This window comes from Fundulus heteroclitus, chromosome 3 (genome assembly GCF_011125445.2).
Source record: "Fundulus heteroclitus isolate FHET01 chromosome 3, MU-UCD_Fhet_4.1, whole genome shotgun sequence".
In the NCBI taxonomy this organism is placed as follows: Eukaryota; Metazoa; Chordata; class Actinopteri; order Cyprinodontiformes; family Fundulidae; genus Fundulus; species Fundulus heteroclitus.
Window position 1 is genome coordinate 3,772,804 of NC_046363.1, and position 23,293 is coordinate 3,796,096.

The 23,293-nt window shown below is 41.3% G+C and overlaps 1 protein-coding gene across 2 annotated transcripts in view; it reads left to right on the plus strand.

Moving 5' to 3' along the window:
- cdk14 (cyclin-dependent kinase 14) overlaps window positions 1-23,293 on the plus strand; it is a 216,161-nt gene that overhangs the window by 30,855 nt on the left and 162,013 nt on the right. The window contains exon 1 of one of the 2 annotated variants that reach the window (XM_036128851.1): window positions 18,150-18,170. The exons of the other annotated variant lie outside the window; for it this stretch is intronic. The gene's annotated coding sequence lies outside the window, so the exon portion shown is untranslated. Of the gene's footprint in view, window positions 1-18,149; window positions 18,171-23,293 lie in introns of those variants that run through there. 2 annotated transcript variants of the gene reach the window in all.

Consider the following 23,293-nt stretch of genomic DNA (forward strand, 5'->3'; position numbering starts at 1 on the left):
GAAGCGTCAAAGATGAGGAAATCTACTCATAGAAGTGTAAAAAATGTATCTTTGTGATGCTACATAAGATATACATCTCCTGATTTCTGGATAACCTGGTGGCATTCTGCCTCCTAGTTCTCCTTGCCGATACAACGTAAGCAGGGTCTTAATGCTGGTGTTGTTTAGTGTTGGCTTTGGCCTTGGAGCTCTCCCATTGGGGCCATTAAACACTACACAGTCCTGTCCTAATGGTCTAACCTTAACTGAAACAGAGAGCCCTGTAGAGCTTTAGATGTTTTGTCTTTTAGAGTTAGGTGGGTTCTTCTGTGACTTTCTGGATTGATTCCTTGATGGGTTCTATGAGTAATTTTGGAGAGTAGACCACTCCTGGGAAGGTTCTCAACTGTTCCATGTTTTCTATGTTTGAGGAAAATGATTCTCACTCTGTTTCTCTGCAGTCCCAAAGAACTATGTGAAGCACTTAGAATTTTTGATTTGACTCAACATGTTAAATAGTCAACACAAAAACAAGGACATGTTTCAGACTTAATCATCGGTAAGGATCTAAACATTTCCGACGTCAGTGTGACTGATGATGTCCTATCGGATCACTTCTCTATTGTCTTTGAAGCATAATTTCCTCTAACTCAATTAGCCAAAGAGACATTATACGAAAACACAACCTTAAGGACAATGCAGCTGAAATCTTTAACCAGGTTTACTCTTCTATTTGGCCTTTGCCGTGTAACTCAGTAGATGAGCTGGTAGATAACTTATACTCTACAGACACCATTGCTCCACTTAAAGTGAAGGTTGTTTCTAGGTCAGAAGTGAAAAAAGGGAGTATTGAAAAGCTGAACGCAGCTTTTATAGGCGAAAGACAAAAAGAGACTATACAGATATAACTTACAAATAAAATAAAAAATACATATGCCTTATTTGGGGACTGTACAGTGTTGCAGTGGGTAAAACTGTTGCTTTGCAGCAAGATGGTTCTGGGTTCGAGTCCACCCTGGGTCTTTCTGCATGGAGTTTGCATGTTCTCCCTGTGCATGCGTGGGTTCTCTCCGGGTACTGCGGCTTTCTCCCTCAGTCCAAAAACATGACTGTTAGGTTAATTAGCCTCTCTAAATTCTCCTTAGGTGTGAGTGTGAGCATGAATGGTTGCTTGTCCTGTGTTTCGCTGTGATAGACTGGTGACCTGTCCAGGGTGTACCCGCCTCTTGCCCATTGACAGCTGGAGATAGGCACCATCACCCCTTGAGATCCCACAAGGGATAAAGCGTGTTAGGCAATGGATGGATAGATTACCTTATTTGCCACAGTCAACATTTTTATAAATGTCTGGGGCATCTTAACTTCACTCCAACAAGGCCTGCAATAAATTTTCTAACTTCTTTACTGAGAAATTCCAAAAGATTAGAGGAGCAGTATGTACATCCATATCAAGTACCAAAGCTGTCTCCAACCAGAAGAGATTTTGACAAAACGTCCCAATTGTGTCAAATAAACTACAAAAGCTTAGAAAAAAAATACACGTCAACTATCCTCATGCTTTCTCAATGTTCTGCCCACAGATTTCTTTAAGAAAGTTTTGCCTGTCATAACATCTGATTGGACTAAAATAATAAACACTATTCTTTTGTCAGGTGTATCCCCCCAGGCTCTAAAAACAGCAATTATCAAAGAATTGGGACAAGCTGCTACTGCAGAACTACAAGCCCATCTCAAACCTCCCCTTTATTGGTAACATTGTTAAAAAAGCTGTTTCAACAATAAAATACCTTCTTAAAAATGACCAGCCACTTTGATGCTTTCCAGTCAGGTATCCCTGCTCACCCACAGTACAGAGCCCACGCTTGTCAAGGTATTTAGTGACATCCATATAGATGCAGTAAGTGGAAGAAGCACAGTGCTGGTTTTATTGGACCTGAGAGCAGCATTTGATGCAGGTGATCATTCTATTCTATTAGAGTGCCTGGAAGTCTGGGCTGGTCTTTCTGGTACAGCACTCCGCTGGTTGAAATCCTACTTGAAGGAGTATAGTGCAAAATCCAGAGTTTTTGCACAAGTTTGCCCCCTCTGGCGACAAGTTCAAGTGACACCAGTGTTGTGCCCGTGCATGGGAGAAGAGGAAAAGCATCTGCCACTACAACTGCATAGACAGGGGCGTAGCTATGGGGGTGCCTGGCTGGGCCTAGGCCCACTAACTGTGTATCAGGGCCCACCCAATAAAGTGGCTTTCTTTTGAATTTTTTATCATTTTCTTTAGGGGTGTCACTTAAAGTCCATCCATCCATCCATTTTCTGACCTGCTTAATCCCTCATGGGGTCGAAGGGGTTGCTGGTGCCTATCTCCAGTGTTCACTAGGCGAGAGGCGGGGTGCACCATGGACCAGTGTCCGAAATGAACTTCCTGATTCATGGTGATAGATGTAAAAATCAACCGGCCAAGCATATTTTTTACCGGACAAAATATTAATCCTCACCAGACCTCTCAATTTTGAGAGGGGGGGGGGGTGGTTGGGGCCGTGGCTGACTGGACCCTGGAAGAGAAATCTTTGTTTCCTACCTTTGATAGGAAAATATTAAGTTTATTAAAAGGCACAATATGAATTATAGATTCACATCCAGGCAATAAAAAACACTACAGATTATCATTATTCTATCCATATCATTTGTGAATGAGGCAGAGTTTCATCAAGCCTATACCGTCCAACATTTTTCCCTCAGCTGCGACACTTAAAGCACGCAGGGGTTCACGCTGCGTCTTTACGCTGATCCAGCTGCTGGATAAACAGTGGAGAAAATGCATAAATGAAGACTAAAGGGCTCCTTTAGAGGGGAGAGAAGGAAAAATTAGTCTGAGCTAAAGCCCCTGATGTTACAAGTTCCTTAAAATGACCCTTAAAAGTGCGCACATGAATTATATGTAACGTAATTTGCGCACCTGAATTCAAACGCAAGAAACCACGCCCACCGAAGCCCCGCTGGTTCTGTTTTGTTAAAAACAAAAGAGCATGAAACACAGCTACTGACTCTACTATTGAATCTTAAAGAAATCATGCGTAAAGATGCAGCTTAACAACCGAAGCTGTTAATTGTTTAATCGTGTTTAATAAAAGAAAATAGCAGAAGTTTTCTATTCATTAAAAAATGGTTTTGTGCAGACCCAACGGCATGGGCGGGCATTGGGGGGGCCGTGCCCGCCCGCTGAGCCAGCTGTACCCGCCCTGGACTGGAAGCTGTCTTTTTTTTTTTTTTTTTTTTTAACCTCGGAGTAGCCATCATTCTATTAGTACTAGCTTTGATTTGTCAATCATACAATTCAACCAAATCAAATCAACGAGTGAAGGCAACATGCTAGCCAATTACAGCTGAAGAAGAGCGGCTCGCTGGGTCAGACGTTCATAGCCTTCAGAGACGCCACGGCTCGGTTGTGGTCACCGTCCGTGTTGGTAGAGCAGGATGGATATTCGGTCTGATTACCAAACAATTCCAAGAAGTGACAATGAAGCAAACGAGAGTGAGCTGGAGGCAGTGGCATTAATTTCTGTTTGAAACATCAGCATTGAAGTCAACACTGGAGTAAACATTCCCGCTAGGAGGGTTAGCTAGACAGCTAGGAGCACAAGGAGCAGAACCAAGAAGTAAAACTGCCAAAATAAAGAAACTTGGGAAACTGAGTTCTGGTCCTTGTGCTCCCTATCTGCTGTAATTATATAACCTCTTCTAGTATGAATTTTTACTTTAGTCAGTGTTTAGCCTCACACCAGCGCTCATGTTTATCAGCGTGTAGCTTATGCTGGACTTTTGAGTCAAGACACAGCTCTACAGGTTGCCGTATCTCACTGTTAGTTTCCATCTTAAACCCAGCATAAAACCTGCCCAATTTAAAAGAAAAAACAAGCCCAAATCTCAAACTCTCTCATGGTAAAATCACAGAACTATTAAACACATAAGAACTATTAAACACATCAGAACATGCCATTAGCACACAACTGCGCTGATGCAAAGAAAAAAACTTTGCACATATGGGCTCCACACAAAATGCACACAAGATCACTTTAACAATCATGATAAATGAACCAGAAAAAAACTTAATCAATAGCTTCCCAACATGAGTTGTATGTAAATCTACCTTAATATAATAATAATAATAATATATCCATCCATTTCTAATCTGCTTAATCCCTCATGGGGTCACTGGTGCCTATCTCCAGCATTCACTGGGCGAGAGGCGGGGTACACCATGGACAGGTCGCCAGTCTGTAGGGCAACACAGAGAGACAAACAACCATTCACACACACCTAAGGACAATTTTAGAGAAGCCAAGTAACCTAACAGTCATGTTTTTGGACTGCAGGAGAAAGCCAGAGTACCCATAAAGAACCCACTCATGCACAGGGAGAACATGCAAACTCCATGCAGAAAGACCCAGGGTTGTATTTGAACCCAGAACCTTCTTGCTGCAAGGCAACAGCGCTACCCACTACTCCACTGTGCAGCCCTTAATAATATTATAGTAATAGTTAATTTCTCTTACAGAGTATAGCTCAATCAAACATTTCTCTTTCACACAGCCATGAAATATTTTAAGTTGATCAGTAGAACTCAACCCCTCTGCGTTTACATTGACCAATACAATGTCACAGTGACACTTTATTAACCATTATTCTTCTCTTGTTTTATTATGACAATCAATATTATTCATTATAACTACTATTCATTGATGAATGTCAGATTCGACTCATTTCTGAAATAAATTGACCAGTAAAATGAGTTCAAGGAGATGGCATTTTATTAAAATGGGTTTATTTTTCTTCCAGACATAGACAACTATTTTGGTATATTTTGGTTGTAAATCTTTCTAAAAGCCCAACAAATGTTGTGAAAAGCTTCCCAAATGTTTACAACCTGCTCATAAGTTATTTTTGTTCCAGCTCATTGTGTTCAAAAGAAGCCTAATTGGTTGGAAACCTGCCTAATTTGTTAACACTGACTACACTATTGCTTTTTGTTTGATTTTGGGATTTTGAGAATTTCTTTCTCAACACTGTAGGAGCAGTCACAGAGCCACTGTTCAGCCTGAAGCATGTAAAAAGGTTTTTTTTAAAAGTGTGCCCCCTGAAAAAAGGGAATGCCCCCCTCCCTGTAATTTGTTTCTGCAGCCAGGTCTGGTTTTGTGTATCCTGGGCGTTTGGATCGATGAGGCAACTGTAGCCGTTTCTGAGTGACCTTGAGTTCAGAAACTGAAATAATGACTCTGAAAGGCTGCTGCAGTTTAAATGATCCAGAAGCTACTCCGCCGTGTTTGTGGCTCCAAATCATCTTACAGGTGATTATTAGTTAGTTGCAGCGATTCCTTTGTGTAGGAGAGATACAGGATTAAACATGAAGCACAATAGCTTTTTTACTTAGTGCCAGGATGGTTTGGATAACTTATCTTCCTTTAATCAATGCAATCATTTCAAAACTCCTTTCTTTATGTTTATTTAGGTCATCTTGGTTTGATATTAGAATTTGTTTTATGATTTCAACATCCAAGAAGATCTAAAACAAGAGAAATGTGTAGGGCAAATGCGTTATTAATGGCACTGTTTCATATTTAAACCTTTAGTTATGTCAGAACAAGAATATAAATGTAAGACTAAACTGAATTATGCTGTTTCTAAAAGTAAAGCACTGGAAACTGCTGCTGTAAGCCCTGCACAGGCTCCCATGTGGTCAAGTTACAAAAAAGTAGAAAGGCTCAAATGGCCTGAAGTTTCAGTGGTTTTGTAGTAAAACTGCTGATGGAGCATAAGTTCCTTAGGTTTCTTGGAAACGTAATTTCAAAATGTTCTCAGCAAGCGACCTTAGCTCTGATGTTGGGCCATCATAACTTTCTGTGTGGTTTTACAAATGGGATTTCAAGAGCTTCTTAGTGAATTTCAGAAAATCACACTTCACTATTTGTAATATTGAAGTAATAAGACATACAATAATGTTGAATAAGCAGAAGCAGAGTCTAAGCCTATAGGGGTCAGCCAGTGGTTGCTAAAACTAGATTTTACTATCAATTTATCTTTGAATTACTTAAAATAAGTTCAAAATTGATATCCCCATTCTATGTTTAATGTGGTATTTATAGTGTTATATCAGATAAGAGTGATTTCACTTCTGTACTTTGGTCAGTGTAAATTTTCTTAATATTATACAGTCTCTTTATGATCCACGTCAGTGTTTGGTTAGTCAGCAAATCCCAGCGAACTGTAGACTCTCTGTGTGCATCGCTACACAACATCAGGATGTTACTGCTGCTATATAAGATAGAGCCACGTACTACCATTTAGAACCAGAATTACTCATTTATTTCTAAAGATCACTGTGTATGTGTGTGTGTGTGTGTGTGTGTGTGTGTGTGTGTGTGTGTGTGTGTGTGCGTTTGTACTTGTAGCTCAGTGAGAACATATTTTTTTATTTTACCACCCAAGTGAGGAATTTTATCCGAAATGAAGACCTTATTTTGGGCCAAGGGTTAGGCTAGGTGTTCAGTAAGTATTTAAAATGTGTGTGTGTGCGTGTGTGTGTGTGTGTGTGTGTATGTGTGTGTGTGTGTGTGTGTTTGTAGTTGCAATTGAGTTGATTATAAGTTGATAATAAGTAGTACTCAATTCCATGTTGATTTAATCTGCATGTATTATTATATTATTGGTTTCTAGTCTATTTATTGATCAAAAACACTGAAATAATCTTCCAAGTTCATGTGATCTAGGGCTGTTTGTAAGTATAAAGGATCTTTGTGTCACATTGTGCATGACAGAATGAGAAAAATAGACAGTGTGTAGCAACTTGACAACCATCTGTCAGGCTCAGACATTTTGGCATATTTTTGCTGGAGTTAAACATACCTGATCCATTTATTAGCTGTAATAGCTGAGATGCAAATTCAGTAATAGCTAGTAATGGGTGCTGTTCCAGTCTGAATTTGCTCGCTGACAACTTAAGAATGAAAACAGAGTGCAGCTTTATTGGGAATTCCCCCAAAGAAGAATATAGTTTATAGGAGCAATGACAACAGAAGAAATAAAGAAATGTAAACAAATTAACAAGCTAACTGTTTGTAGTATTTACATGTTCTGTTTTGTACAAAATGAATGAATGAACCAAACTAGCTCATGTAGGGACTGCACATTCAGCTTAGGTGGTGAAGTTTGGACATAAATTAATTCAGCTTTAATGTGTCAGCTAAGCTAGCTCTTGTTGAGGTTGAACTGCCGCAATGCTGGTCCGTGTTTTACAAGCCTTTGTTTCAAACTCACAAAGTTTTTACATTTGGTTTATGAAAAAGGATAAAGTTAACTATAACTCTTCTATAACAAGACCCAGCATCAAAATGTATGCTTGACAACTTTGTAAGAGTGATGTAAATTAACCAAAACTGGCTCCCTGTTTGCCATAACACCTTTACACAAGGTTAATATTAGCAAATCTACATGCAGGTACTCTTCACTGACCCTTCTGTCACTATTAAAACTTTACATTTAAAATGAGACCAGCCACCAACTTTTGCAGCTTTCTTTTGACACATCGCTAGTAACCCACTATTTCTTCCCTAAACTCTGCATTGATTTATGTGGAAAATGTTCTCAGCCAAATGTAACAAGAGTCAGAGCTTTGCTAAAACAACCAGTACAGAAGTAACAAGAGTGCTGGAATGAATGATTAAGGTCAGAGAACCTCTTTTTGTGACATGTCTACATGGTTGACGTATCTTATATTACAGGAAGTCATGGTATTTGCATCTTTCTTGTACCAGTGCCGATTCTGTCAGGTTTTCATCCATTTAAACCAATTTGAGTCTTGCTGCTTTATTAAAACTGAGCAAAGTCTTTGGTTAAATCAAAGCCTGAGGACGTCCATCACTGTCCCAGAATCCAGCTATAAATCAGACTATAAATGAGGTCTGGAACATATTTGGGATGCTAGGGATTGGAATAAATATGATGAAATGCTGTCTGTGCCATGCACCCAAACTTAGCTAAAAGCCTTTTAGCTTCAGTGAACTCATTAACTCTGAGTGCTGCACATGTGTGTGTCTCCATATGACTCCCACCACAGCGGCTAAGCCTGACTGACTGCCTGCCACAGTTCAAGTTGTTGCCGTTAGCCGTGTTTATTCGGCTCCGTCAGTCTGATTTGTGACAGCTGCTGGCTAATCTGCGAGTGTTAGCCTGCGAGGGCTGGGCTCAGAGGATTTCTCAATCTGAGGCTGATGGCAGAGCTGGACGACCTTTAACCTTCCACGTGCTCATTCAGCTCTCACCTTTCTCATGGAGTCCAAATTGCTGGCTAATTTAATTTTGGTGTTAGACTCAGGTTCCCATTGGCTGCAATGTGAGGATTAGCACTATCCGGGTAGATTAGTAACACTTTCCCAACAGTCACCAAGCTCAGAGCAATAAACAGATAGCTGGAGATGAATCCATTCAATCTTTATGTTCAACATGAGGATCCATGGGTTAGCATTGGGAAAGGGATAGCATCTCATTATACATTGCTAGACAACTAATCACATCTTTAATTAACCCTCCGCTAATCGTCCCCGAAGGAAACCTAATGGATTAAATGCTGCTGAGGTTTTAAAATGAGACTAAAGATGTGGAACCAGCCTGGTGCCCCCCCCCCCCGCAAAGCACGCAGGGATGATGGTTACGCATGTGATGTCACATCCATCATTTTGAAGGCTGTAGTACTCCCTTGAAACACAACCAGGTTCAATGTCATTGGTGTGTGCCGGCAGGAAATGAACCCTGACCGAGCACTAGGCCAAAAACCATGACAGGAGATGAGTTTTGGAGACGTGGTGGGTAATGGGAAAGGCTATTACTGTTGAGCAGCCTGGCGGTTACATGGTGGGTACTGGAGGCTCGCCTGGCAGTCATGCAGATTGCTCATTACCCCTGCAGCTTTCAGGTGGAGTAAGACTAACTGTGCAAACTCCTGCTGGCCCTAAGATGTGCAATGTTCTACACACCCAAGAAATCTGTCAGTTCTGTTGTTCTACAGTCTGGGGAGATAAAATGCAAATGCAACATTGTCATCCTTGCAAACCTCAGTCTTTTAATTTGATAAACTGACAGGGCATTTTTTCAGTTAGAGAATCCTGTGGCTTTAAATTCAAGCCTGTGTCTTCTGATAAATCATAAAATCCTATTGTTTTACTGGAGGCACATGGAAGAGATTATATTAGTGGTGTCTCTGGCATTTCAGTGGCATATATTAGTTGCTCTCTTGCAGGCTTATAGGTAATCCCACATGATATGTTCCTAGACTCAATAGTGTTAATAGCTGTCTAGGAAAAAATTACCTCACTTTTAGGGCTAATATAATCAAGAATGGCATACAGGCTTGACAGGAGGTACAATAGGTGAGACCGAGTGATGGAACTTTGAATGCAAAGTTTCTAAGTACTGCAGTTTGTGTTTGGTTCCTGCTACTTTTTCAGAAAAAAGCTTTAGTTTCTGCTTAAAAGCATTTCCCCATCCAGCTAAATAATTTTTTTTATTTAGCTGGATGGGGCAATTTATCACTCACTTCAATTTGCTAAGAACCAGTCAACCAAATTAATCTCAACAGTTATTGGAAAAACCTAAGCAGGTCCAATTTAAATCAGCTACAATTAGTGTAGTTCAGTTATGATCTACTTCTCACCAGTTCTAACAGGAAATATGGAGGCAGACACGGGGCTCACTGCAGCTCACAGCATGCCGGGAGTCTACTGTCTTGTACTTTAATATAAAAGGTCACAATGGTTGTTTAAAAGATCTATGTGTGCTTTTGTTTTCAGTGACTTGTAAAAGGTTACTGACACCATCAGATCCTTGTTGACTTTGACCTGGAAACTTGTTAGGGACCAGTAGGTGTGATCTACCAACTTCTGAATGTTTCACCATTCTACTATTGTTCAAAACAACAAAATTCTAGATTTTTGAAATTTCTAACTTATGTCCATAATGACATTGCCTTCTTCCAGTTCAAACAATAATCAATATGATGTAAGTCTCCCCATCATTTATCTGTATCTAATAAAAGCCAGCATACAGTGGATGTAGACAAAAGGATCAGCATTGATTAGTTAGGGTCAGCCTTCCTCGTTCCACTACCATTATTGCCAGCCGTCGCTGAGCCTTAACAATTGATGTCACAGTTAAATGTCAAGTTAAATATTACCTTTAATAAATGGTCTCTATGTGGGAGGTAAAAAGGAAATAAAAAACATGGTTTTTGACCTTTGGAGAGACATAACTCTTCTCCTTGACAGAATATTGTTTGAAAAGTTTTGATGCTGCTTTCACCACAGCTATTACAGAAAGGGTTCATGGCTTGGTCATGGTGTGTGAGTCTTTGTGCGATGCTTTGTGTGTTTGTGAAAGTCTTGCTCGAGCATTTTATCCCCGAAGCATAGACCGAGGAGCCCCTTAGAGGAAGCGTGACGTTTTCAGATGGCCAGAAATGGAATAGGGACATGGGAACGCTCTACCGTGGCTTCTCAGCTGCCGACTGCAGCTTAATGGGAGAAAAAAAAAAAAACTTGACTGAGAAGTTACTAGGTTCATGTTGGCATTTTACATGAAAAAAAGTACTTTTGTAAATGCGATAAGCTAATTTCAGGACTTTTGATAAACACTACAAAATAGAACAGTTATATAAAACTTGAAAGTTTAATGAATTAGTCTCGTTTATAAAATTGTTCCATATATCTACAAAGGCAAGCTAACACAGGGACACATTCAGCCTCTGTCTTAGTTGCCTCTGGCCATTCATGATACACCAATCAAGCCAGCCTGTGCTACACACGCGTGTGCTTATAAAAATCAGACCAGCATTGCTGAACCAAAGAAGTCACAAATTTGAACTCAGCACCAATAAGCATAAACTGTGTGACAGACTTCTCCTACTCCAAGGGATAAAACACACTGATGATGTCTTACAGAAGAAACTACCCTTGGCTGAAGTCCAGTGGATCAGTTCTGTTTCAGTTAACTTCAATGCAACCTGCCAAAGTTTGTTAATGATATGAAATGATGTGCTTCACATGCCCCGTCTGTTTTTGCCTTAATGCTTGGGTCGGCGATTTTTCCTGAAGTTTCCCCAAGTCCCTTTTTGAATAACTGCACATGTACAAGACTGACAGCTTAAACAGGAGAGGGGTCAGTACTGCAAAGTAGCCACCAACCTTAACTGGATCCGTAAGAGGCAATAAATCCAATGAGGAATCTTCTGAAAGGGTTAGGCGATGTGTGGGAATTGTAACACAGTCCAAGGTCAAACACAGGTGATCGGGATAGACAGAGGCCCAAATGAGGAAATCCAGCAGGCTGTATCAAGAGTCCAATTCCAGGTCCAAGATTCCAAATATCCAACAGGCAGAGGTACAGGGGGCGGGGCTGAGAGGCAGAGTCAGGCAACAGGCAAGGTTCTATGTCCAGAAACTGAACAGGCAGAAATCCAAAAACAATCAAAAGTCAAAACACAGTCAGGCAGGCTAGGAATGCTGGATGGTCTACTCACACGGCAGATTACGAGAATCTGGCACCAGGCTTAACACACAGGTGAAACCAAGGCAGTGATCAGGGCCGTCACAGGCGCATCGCATGCAATCAGCAGATTTAGCTGGAACCATGCAGAATGCTGAGAATGACTATAGCAGTCAGCAACAGGAAAATAATCCCAGCTGTAGCTGTGGACATGACAGCTGGTAATGCTTTCTGGTAATGTCCACACACTTCAGTAACTCTGGCTACACTATCACTGTGACTCCTGCTACCAGATACGCCCTGTGGATCCTGTTCTGGGCATGTTGCATCTTTGGTTGCATGTCATAGCCATTTACAAATCCATCACAGGTCTTCATGGATATTAATCTATATCTAAATGATCATTCCTTTGGTGCTTAGCTGTTTGTGCCAATGAATATAACTGAATCCACTACACCTCTGGTCTGAAGACCTAAAGGTTTATAGAATTACATTTCATGCATTCATGGCCACAAGTAGAACATGTCAGGATTGACTTCTATCCGATAATAGCTAAATACATCAGGTTGCTCCATGTGCTTTTGTTTCTTGCTAGAGTTTCATTTTTACAGTTCATGTAGATTTGCTGCATGGCTGACTCCACAGGTAGTCAGGAGTTCTCCATCTTTCTATGCAGGCTGATCTCTAGGATATATTTTGTACCTCTGGAGCGTAGAGTAAACTTTCCACCATGGCACTAAGTCTTTTCTGACAGTTTAAACAGACTTATTTTTTCAAAATCTGCATTTTTTTTGTTTATTAACGCGAAGCTGAAAGAGCAGGGGTATTATGCAGACTAAGATGGATGCAGGGAAAGCTGGGAGGCAGGTGTAGGTGGCAGCTAGCTGCACAGAGCTGGAGGCTCTTTCTCGTGCTGATGCTGGTGATTAAATGGTGTTCAGCAGCTGGTTCCTATATTAAAGCAGCTAATCACTGCTTGAATGATGGTGGCAGCCCACTCCGTCTCCTCATATGAAAACAGATGGGATGTGTTGGTGGTTCTGGGCCTTCAAGAGACGGCAAACATACTACAGAAAAATGTCGGAGTCGGAATATCGTAGAAAGTAAGGCCAGGCGTGCTGGTAGTGCCACAGCCTTGTTAGAAAACCTGCTGATTAAACATGTTTTAGAAGGTTACAAAAGCTAGGTGTTATGTAGGTTTAACATAACTTACCTTTATTACCAGAAAGGAAATTATCACCTCAACCCATTTATAGCCAAGAGGAAAACGTCTTTCTTTCATTTTGTTTTTGACAAAAATGTCAAGTTTTGATTATAATCCATTGAAGGAGAAGTCTTTGCAGTTCTACAGAGTACAACATGACCTTTGATTGATTTTCAAATGAATCAAAAATAAATCAAAACTCTCCTGGGTCAGAAATGGATTTATCCATAACCAGGGTTGATTTAACGTGACACTGTGGGCTGGGATTGCAGTGGGCTAAAGTGACTAATTAGGGGGTTTAAAAGAATCATCTGGATTCCTAAACAAGTAATATTTTAGTTGTGATTGATTATGTTTAACTCCGCATGATGAATGGAAAACAGGGATAAGGTGTCACAATTTGTAAGAAGACATTTACTGACAGCCAATCAAATTTAGATCATTTTTATAAAAATATCCCCACTCTTTTTACTGGCTGTCTTAGTTTTTTTTCAGGTACACTGCCACAACATTTCAGTGCACTTCAGTTTTTCAGAGCTCCTTTATCAGCATAATTTTACATCTTTAAAACTTCAATACTCCATTGAGATTGACAGTAATGTAAAGAACTGTAAAAGGAATGGAAGTGTTTTTAAATTCTTGCCTTTATTTGAACTGCAGCACAAACAGTCCTTTTGTCATCTGGGAATAAAAACATCCATCATGCAAATTTATGTTACCACTCAGGCTTCTGCTGCATTGCTAACACAGATTGTCTTTATGATAGCAGCTTAGAATGTGAATTTACAGATATTCACAGGATGCAGTTGACAAAAAATAATCATACTGTCACATTCATGACATCCATGACAGTAAATGTTATGAATGTGAGCTTAGCTGTGGGGGGAGTTAATTAAAAAAGGGGCAAATCAAGCAAGTGTCTTGGCAGAACACCTTATGGCAGCTCAGAATAGTACATGTGAGGCTGCACACAGGACGATGCGGGGTTTATTCAACATGGCTGTTTCTGTGAATCAGTATAAAACGGTTCATCTTCAGATGACTAATTACTATTCTTGGTGAGGGCTTGTGTATTACCTGGGTATACAGATAGATGCATTTCTTCTACTGACAATGCAAGTAAACTTCGGAATATTTACGGCTGTATGGCATTAAGAAAATCCCATTTAAAATTTTTTTAATAGCTCTGCTATAGTTCTTCATATTGTGTTGAATTACTACAAGACGTGAGTTTTAGACAAGTCTATGCCTAGAGGGTGAACTTAAGCTTATTTTATGAGTAATAGAAATACACAAAGAAATCCAAAATAGCAAATAATTAAATTCTTTTTTGAATAATAAGGAAAAATCTGCAGTTAAAGAAAGTTCTAGGCTCAAAATGTTGAAAGCTCAGCCCTTTCTGGTTGACTTAACATCAATTCAGTACAGCTGCCTCTGTAGTCAAAATGGTCACAAAAATCACTTTCATATTGCATTCTCATTTTTTTAGATTAAAAAGCACAATTTTATGAATATATAACACAACCCTTCTAGTGTACTTCAGGGCTTAGTTAAACTGTTTTAGTTGTTTTAGTCCACAAATAGACAATAGAAATAATTACAGATTCATCAAAAAGACAAACAGCTCATTTTAATTCATGCATAATACTGCTCTTTTTAAACCATTCTTTCTTACCCATGTTTAATAGAATAAAAATATCTTGACTGTCCCAGAGTTGAGAAATTTGCGTGTGACAGTGGCAAAAACAGGTGGGCCTAGACACCAGACTTACACTCAAGATTAACTAATATGAAAAAATATGAATTTAAAATTAAGCTGTACATCAGAAGAGAAAGATTTATCAGAAAGCTTAAAAAATGCTGTGCACTTATTATAGATAATAAGACATATTCAGATAAAAAAATAAGTGTTCAAGTTAAAAATTGAAGAAAAAACATCTGATTATCAGAACGATGTAATATTTTTGTCAAACATCTGTTTTTGCACACTAAACTCCGCGCTAAATTGACAGCCTTGATATGTCTCTGCAGGTTTGTTGTGGAACCTGCTCTTAAAGTTAATTTCATTCTGCAGTGAAGGAGCTCTGCTTGGTTGTTCCCAACATCTTTAAACTAAAAACCAGATGCTTTTGTTTTCTCCTGTCCCTCATATTTATTTTACAGGACAACCTAACAAACTCACTGTCTACTCACAGCTGCCCCCCTCTCTGTTTTCACATATTGGTGTAGCCCTTACGTGATTGGCCGCATGGCCACCATGTTGACCAATAAAAACGAGTCCTGGTGAGAGAGGAACGGCGGGAGCTTAGCAGCGAGTAGAAGAGCTAATCTTCAGCATCTAGAAACTCAGTCCAGTGTTGCCATCTTAGTGACTCTGTGGTTATATTTAGCAACTTTTTAGAGCCCTGTAGTGATTATTTTTCCTCAAAAAATCATTGGTGATTACTAGCGACTTCACGTGATAGCGCCAATCAATCTGCAGTTACTAGCTTGAGGCAGCAGGGAGCGCTGTCTGTCTCACACTACAGACACAGCGCTTCTGCCTCATCCTGAAAGCCCTGTGCTTCCCACTCCACTCTGTTTTCCGCAAATGTAAAACACGTGTGTAAAGATGCCAGTGATGATTGAATTGACTCTAAACGGTGCCAAATACATTGCAGGTATAACACTACTGTTATCATAATAGTGTAAACTCATCAAGTTTATCTTTTTTTTTAATGTGTCCTTTTCGGCCACACATATTCTGTCCAAGGTGTGTGTGTGTGTGTGTGGGGGGGGGGGGGGGGGGGGGGTTACTAGTGGTGTTGGGGTGCCATGAATGTAGCTGCAGGTTTTAGGAAATGCAGTTAGCCATGCGTTGCAACTGAGCGCTGTCTCTGTCACTGATGTGAGGGTCTTCTCACGTCAGTGCCTCGTGTTCCTGCTGTTTTTAGGTCAATTGTAACACAGCATTCTACTCAGAGATAGTGGGGTGTCCTTTCACCACAGCCTGCTAGGTGGCAGTATTGCACTTGCTTATCAGTTGTTTTCTTAAAACATAAGAAGAAAAGAGCTAAAACAAACAACAAAAGCAATTTATACAGAAGCAAAGTGAACCAGGAGGTATAACCTCCACTTAGAACAGGAGAGATTGACTGATGTACTTAGTGACTGAGATCCAGTCGATCCATACACAATTAGTAGGATATACTTTGACATTTCTAATTTTTCACTCTTCTTTTCAACATTTGCTGCAACACCAAGGGTTGCTTCACATAATGCTGCTGTAAATGGACTAACTTAATGGCTACCATTTTTACGCGTGTGTCTGCTTCCAGTTTTCTGTTATGTCAGGTTGGCCTGCTTGTGGTGTCACTTTCAACCGACAGGACTTTTAATCAGTGATTTCCCCAAACCATACACTTTGGACTCCAGATGGATTGAGTGCAAATTGTTTTCCACCTCTGTTCCACCAAAATGGATGCTGTCGTATTTTTAACACCTGAGCAGCACAAGCCCATAGATAGACAGGGAAGGCTCCCATATCACCATCTTGTTGTTTTTTTTTTTTTTGCTTTTCCTCTTCCTTTTGCCGCAAGCTTGAAAGAGCTGCTTTGTTGACAGGCTGCCTGTCCGATTCTCGGTTGGCAACAAAGAATTTCTTTTATCCCCAGCGAGTGAATTGCTAACTGCGTGAGGTTCCAACCACCCCTTATCTAACTGGAGATAAAGCACTCTGTCATACAACAGATTACCACCACCCAAGGCCCTTCCTCTTTTAAATAGAGAGCTGTTTAAGATTCAGAGATTGCTCCAAACCTGGCACAGTTTGGGATGAGTAACCATGGTAAAGTGTTTATTCAGTTATTTGTTTCAACTGAAATCCTCCATTCTCATATATGCCCCCTACAGCCGGGGTCTCCACACCTTTACCCTTAGGAATTCAGCCTAAAAATAAAAGCAACACATAAAAATTCCATGAAGATATAATGTTCAGAATTGTGTTTTAGTGATGATAAAATCTGGAAAGTGACTAATCACATCAGTGCCAGGGGAAGGAGGTGCAGGCCATCCTGCTGCCATTTGCAGTAGATCCCCCATAGAGAAATCAGGACGGCTGTTTGCTTATCTCCTTAGCCTTTATGAGCTTAACATGTTTCTGAGTGCAGAGGTCCTCTAAAATCACTAAAATACAGGAGGTTTGAAAACTTGAATCAAATAGAAACTGTTTAATCACTCTTCCCTCATGTGGAGTTCCAGTTACACTCTACGCCCCTACATTCCTAGCCTTACTGAGCTGCTTCTCTGAACTGCTGCATGCTTGGTAAAAAGTGATGTCATTATAAATGTATTTTCCCAAATTTCCTCCCAAACAGACACAAAGTGTTCAATGGAACGGTCCAGAGACGTATAACTGCTTTTCATTGCTTCTGTTTAGTCCTGCTATGCACACTTTACTGTCATATAGACTGGATATTTATGCAGGGCTGCTGAAGACTAATAGCACCATCCTGTAGAGGACTCATTGCCATCTGCTGGCCGAGCTGAGCTTCAGCTTTTCCACACTGCTCTCATCATTTTCAGTAATGCCATTCCAACATGTTCTAAATGTTTGTCTCAGAAGCAAAGGGCCATAAACCAGTCAAGTCTTCAAATATCCCTCTTTAGCCAGCAGGTTTTTCTAGACTTCAGCCAAATATCTCCTTCTACTTCATTTTTAAAGAGCAGCCAGACTGTGGAGCTGAGAGTCAGGCCAAGGTCAGTGGCGCTGTAGAAGCCACATTTGCACTGCAGCACACGCTCTGAAACTTTGGCACTCCATGCAGGCCTGCTACAGTATAATGTGAACACTAATCTGGGAGCGCCGAGCAATGCTCCTCGAGATGAGCAGGGATTATAGGTCTTCTTTAGATGCTGCAGCAGCCCTGTCAGTGTCACCAGCTTGTGTCGTATTATCCTGCTGATATGCATTGGGAATCTGGTCAGTGGCACAAAGCAGCGAGCAAACGGCAGACGCTTCTGGCCCCCGAAGGCTAGCGTCCCCCTCTGGCCCAGCTTATGCTTCTATCAGGTAGCAAGGCTGCTTTTCTTATTGTTTCACCCGCAGTGTTTTCGTGTTTGTGATTTGGATGTGTTTGGCTCATAGGTGTCAGCCGATGGGAAACGAGCTGCGGAATAACGGCGAGGGAAGCCATCTGCAGGGTTCGGAGCCCTGGGGCAGACAGACTGAGTTCAGAGGGAATATAGGCCAGGAAGGGGTGTGAATATCACTGAACATTTGTCCACATGCACGAGCACACATGCGCACATAAACAGGCACAGACCCAGAAAGCCACCTAAACAGCTGGAGTGTTAAGAGCAGCAGCTGCATCCTCACTAGGTCACTGTGCTCTCCGTCATGGCCAGCATTAAATGGATATGGTGGCTCTGTGGCATTATACGCTTTTGTCCTTGTCAGTCAATTGGATCTGTTGTCAGAAAGGTAGGTGCTGGCTCTGGGCTGGGTGTGGAATGGGTGGGGGGAGGCGTGAGTCAAGGTCAACAACAGGAACGAGGGACAAACACACACACACACACACACACACACCTCATCACATCTGCTGATTCTTCACTTTTCAACCTCTGAAAATCTGGGACCGAGTGTGTTTCACAACTTTGTGGGCTCCTGCCGGGTGGACGGCCAATTATCTGTGCAGGCAGCGTGGGGTATGATTCAGCTCTGAGCGCGAACACACGGCGCTCATTTTAATAGCAGCCTGAGGCGGATGGCGCTGCTCTGATCTCGCTTTAGCAGTTGAGGTTGAGCTCCTGTTGCAACGTCTAAGTTCTGCGGCACCGCTGACCTTCAGCACTGAACGGCAGTCTGTGTGGACCTGGTGAGGAGCTTTACGTGTGGACCAGAACGGCACGATGATGCAGCACGATGCCTCTCCTGGTGATATAGTTATCAATCTATTGGGGCATAAAGTCATCACAGTGACAGATCCATAAATCACCTCACGGTGCCGCTGACGGTTGCAGGCCAATACATCCCCTCCACAGGCACAGCCTCATTAGGGAGTCAGTTTAGATTTAACTATTTATCGTTGCAGTTTAAGAGTCAAGAGAAGACTGTACTCTTATTCTCTGGGTTATCTTACACACTTTGTTAGGTTCTCCAATTTTAACTGGCTGCTAAGTTTGCTTCATTCTGCATTTTCCATCCGTCTGTTTAGGAAGGTCCTCTTGGTCAAACTCTAAAACCTGATGTGGGCTTTGAAGCCGGTCTCTGCACCTCAGTGACGTTAACAGACCAGCTTCTAACCCTCGCTGTCATACGCATGACTGCAGTAGTCAGAAACACGGACAGGAAAACATTCTGATCCAAAGCAAAAGTACCCTGGTTTCATGGAAGCACAGGTGGAAGTAGCCAGGGCAGACTGGCAGGAAAACAGAACTCTAACAGGAAACTAGATAGAAGAAGGAGTAGATAGAATCAACAGATGAAATAAACACTAAAAGTTGAAAGACTGAAGAGTACACGATCCCCGGAACATTAGTGCAAATGAGATTAATACCCGGGAATTGTGACAGATTTATGTTTCAGAAACACACATTTTAAACTAGAACTTACAAAAAAACTAGTGCTGTTACATTAAGAATTACTTTATATCAATTTTCAACATTCTGGTTGTTCTTTAATATAGACATGCTCATATTGTCTGTAATAATTATATACAATCAGCAACCAAAAATAGCAAAGTACCAAAGTTTTGTCTTTAAAGCAGCATAACGCAGCAGTAGGGTTGAGACTGTCACTGTCTCATGAGCTTGAGAAAAAGGCCAGTTTCACAGAATTCACACAAAAATTAAAAAACTATGTCATGATCTAGCTGATTTGTATTTAAACAGAAAAGCCTAATCTATTCATGCTGTTGCAGAACTAAAGGCGTAGTCCCATCGGCCCTCCTCGATTATGTTTGCCCGTTTTGTGATTGGCCAGGCCTGGAAGTGGAAAACGCATCCTGGGCAGAGCCGTTTAGCTACCAATCATCTGACCTCTCTGCCGAGGGAGCTTTCAGGGGTTTCCTGGGGTTCACACTCCCTATAGCGGCCACAGATCCCACAGCAGACTGCTCCTTCTTCAGGCTGTTTTTATTCACAGAGTTACAATTTACACCTGTATATGAGACCTTATGCCTCAGCCATGGTGGGGACGAGGAGAACTCAGTAATAAAAAGATTTTAACCACAGTGAAATTATTCTTATTGGTTTCATTTCACATGGACTCTCAGGCTGCGGGCAGCGGTGAGAGCGTCAGGCGTTACCGAGCTTCCCTAGAGCGGCCAGCGCTGCTGAAGGGAACTGCTGCTACCCGGGTTCTCTGTGTCTAATTCCAGAAAGACGGGCTGGCAGCCAGGGAAAGTCCCAGTCGCTGTCTTATACCGCATGAGGTGGATGGACGGACACTTACGAGACAACACTTAACAGCTTTCAGTGTGAAATGAGGGAAAGCCTCAATACATCTATGGACCTGAGACAGCTGGTTTGTGAATAGGAAGCTAAATTGTCTCTTTCTTTTTTTTCCTATGGCGTGGGTCATGGTCTGTTCATAGTGGTCCTTAATATTAACGTGTTGCTCTTCAGGTTTCTGGACTTCCTCAGAGAAAAACCTTCTCTTTATCTCCTCTCAAGTCAGCTCGCTTGGGCCTTACTTCTCAATAGAGCCGGAGGAACCTGGGCCGGCCCTGAAAGAAACTGCTCCTGAAACACTCGTAAGTGAGCGGAGCTGTGCGGTGTGTGGCCAATATGAGCCGGTGGAACTGGCCGTTAATTTAAAATAACATCAGTAGTCACTGGAGTGACTAGAATTGCCACTCTGGTAATCCAATGGACAGGCCTGGGTTTGGCTGTTGTCCAGAACCGGTGGCCGGTTCTTCCTCCCCAGATTATCAGACTGCTGGACGGTCCATGGCAACCCTTCCTAGAAAACCTCTGTTCCAGTTTTCTATTTTTCCGTGCAACACACTAAAGTGCAATACCCGTTTCTTTTAGAAATAGGCTGTGGATTAACATTTTTGTTATTATTCTATTCTATAGTTTTCACAATTGATTTATTTTTATTTGTGTTTTGGTTCACTTGTCTTGTAGGATTAGAATGACTCCTGTCTATGTGTGAATAATGTGTCTGCCTGTTCGTCCGTTCTGTTTTTCTGTAAAACACTTCAAATGTTTTCTTGTAAAAGAGAAAGCTCTGCGGCAGATCCCTAAAGCAGACCGTATGCTGACTCATCTGTTGATGTTGCGTTGAACCCAACACCTGTAACAGGATCAGATTTCAAACAGACCGTGCTGAGGTCTCTCAGGTTCAGCTGGCCAGCGAGGGCCGGGGAAAGTAAGCAAATATTCGGCTCAGTTTAATCGACCCGGGTCCACAACGGAGCTCCAGGTTTCCAAATAAAGGAGCAAATACCACTGAAATGAGTATTTGATGGATGAATCAATATGGGTCTCCCACAGCGTGGCCCTGTTTAATGAGGCAACATTTCAGTGGCCGGTGTGTGGTTGAGGGCCTATTTACAGACCTGCTCTGCAGCTGCAGAAAGAGAGCTTTATGTATGGGTGGATTGCATCATTAGTAGAAGTGCTGATGAACCAAAGCAGCCGATCTTTGACAGAAAGCCCACTGTAGACCAGGAAATGACTTTAATAAATCCTGCATGTTTATTATCATCACCAAGAAATATACAAACTATCACTGTATCGACTGGAGATTCTAGTCGTGCAAATATACATTTGGAGTAGATTTATGGAAAGGTTTGCATGATGTCAGATTATGGCAGGGATTTTCTATACCTTACATTTTCCTTATTGCTGCCCAAGTACAGCTAATGGACTACTGACACAACGCTGATACTTCCTAGTGTTAGTATTGTTGTTTTATCTTACCTATCACTGTTCCCTCTCCTTTCAGCCGTATTATTTCTCTACTCACAGCAAACCTCTGAGTATATCCAGATTTGCTGTTGGACATGAAAATGTTTTCATGACGTATTGTGGTATTTCATGAAAAGTAATGAAAAAAATGACTCCAGTAAGTCCATCAGTGCCACTATTTATTGTTCTACAGCAGTTACATGAAATCAGTGTAATGATGGTGTGGGACACTATAGTTGGATTTAATCACATTTTGAAATAAATCTGATGTCATTATTTATTATCTCATGTAACTTACTGCAAGAACATTTGAGTAAAACTTTTCATCAACAATTAGACTCCAACAAAGCTGTCACTCAGCCTTATCAAGGCTATCCTTTTCTGGTTAATAATAACTGATACAGTATTGGTCATTCCTAGACTATTGATCATTGATTTATAATCGTTAAAGTGGTGATATGAAGGAACTGCTGGTTTCCTACTTCTTACTGACTGGCCTGAACCTGGTTGTTTGGAATTGCATGTGAACTGGATCATCGTGGACTCATTATTGAGTTGAATGAGAATATAAAGTAAGGCAAACTTTATTTATATAGATCTTTTCACAGGATAAAAGCCACAAAGTACTTCATCATAAAAACAACAATAAAACACAAAATACAAATATAAAACAGCCTAAATGCAGTATCATAACATAGAACTGGTAAAAAACTAGTTAAAAGCCAATTGGAACCAGTGGGTCTTCAACTGCTTCTTAAAAGAATGAACAGAGTCCACACAGTGTGAAAATTAAGGCAACACAGTTAGTTCAATTTTATTTATATAGTGCCAATTCACAACACACGTCTTCTCAAGGTACTTTACCAAGTCAAATTCAATGAAATCATAACAATTGGTCAAAACGTTTCCTATCTAAGGAAACCCAGCAGATTGCATCAAGTCTCTCCAAGCAGCATTCACTCCTCCTGAAAGAGCGTAGAGCCACAGTGGACAGTCGTCTGCATTGTTGATGGCTTTGCAGCATGCGCATGCATGAATAGAATATAATTCAACTCTATTGTCATTGCACTGTCACAAGTACAAAGCACCGAAATGTGTTCTCTGCTTTAAACCCATCCCCTAGGGGAGCAGTGGGCTGCCATGTGCAGCGCCCTGGGAGCAATCAGGGGTTAAGGGTCTTGCTCAGGGACCCAGAGTGCCGGCACCGGGGATCGAGCCGGGTACTTGCATCCTTCTCTGAGTGCAAGCGCACTGCTCTAACCACTAGGCCGACACTCCCCCGATGAAGTGACAGTGGAGAGGAAAACTCCCCTTTAACAGTGAGGAAAAACCTCCAGCAGAACCAGACTCAGTGTGAACGGTCATCTGCCTCGATAAAACTGAGGGTTAGAGAAGACAGAGCAGAAACACAAAAGCACAGAAGCACACATTGATCCAGGAATCCTTTCTATGTTATATGGTAATAGTGGATGATCTGTCACCCCTGGATAATGTCACAGCTAACAGAACATCAGACCAGGTGTACCTTCTATGAAGGGGGAAAAAGACAGAGAACAAAAAGTTAAAAGTTGAAATAACAACAAACAATGCAAATTGGAGAACAGTAGGAGAACTCAGCAGAGTGAGGAAAATAGACCCTGATGTCCTCCAGAAGCCTAAGCCTATATCAGCATAGCTAAAGAGATAGCT